Source organism: Mesocricetus auratus, unplaced genomic scaffold, assembly GCF_017639785.1.
Source record: "Mesocricetus auratus isolate SY011 unplaced genomic scaffold, BCM_Maur_2.0 Super-Scaffold_6730, whole genome shotgun sequence".
Lineage (NCBI taxonomy): Eukaryota > Metazoa > Chordata > Mammalia > Rodentia > Cricetidae > Mesocricetus > Mesocricetus auratus.
In genome coordinates this window covers 39652318-39652679 of record NW_024429184.1, presented here as the reverse complement: position 1 = coordinate 39652679, position 362 = coordinate 39652318, and positions in this window count along the sequence as shown.

Sequence of the window (362 nt, the reverse complement as noted above, 5' to 3'; positions counted from 1 at the left end):
CGCGGAGCACAGTAAGGGGCGTGTGCTTTTGCGTGGACGGTGCTTTGTGTCTTCAGAGCTCGTGCTGCGGTCACTTTTGTTTGTGCGCTTCGCACATTTCGTGTGTAGTCGCCAGTGTGTGCCCGCTGGAAGCGGCGGGGTCTTTGACCTAGCCTAGCCTGTTTCGAGCCCTTTACTCATCCCTGGCCCTGTGGGGACCCGTCTCTGTTTCCGGCCTCACATCCGGGATGCCTGTCCTGGAGAAGTAGGGATGCATGCGGTGCTGCTCAGAGGAAATGAAGAGTTTACTTTCCTGCCGTCAGTCCCCGCACCTCAAAGTCGGCCTAACTGGTGCACTTTTGTCTGGTTGGTTGGTTGGATGG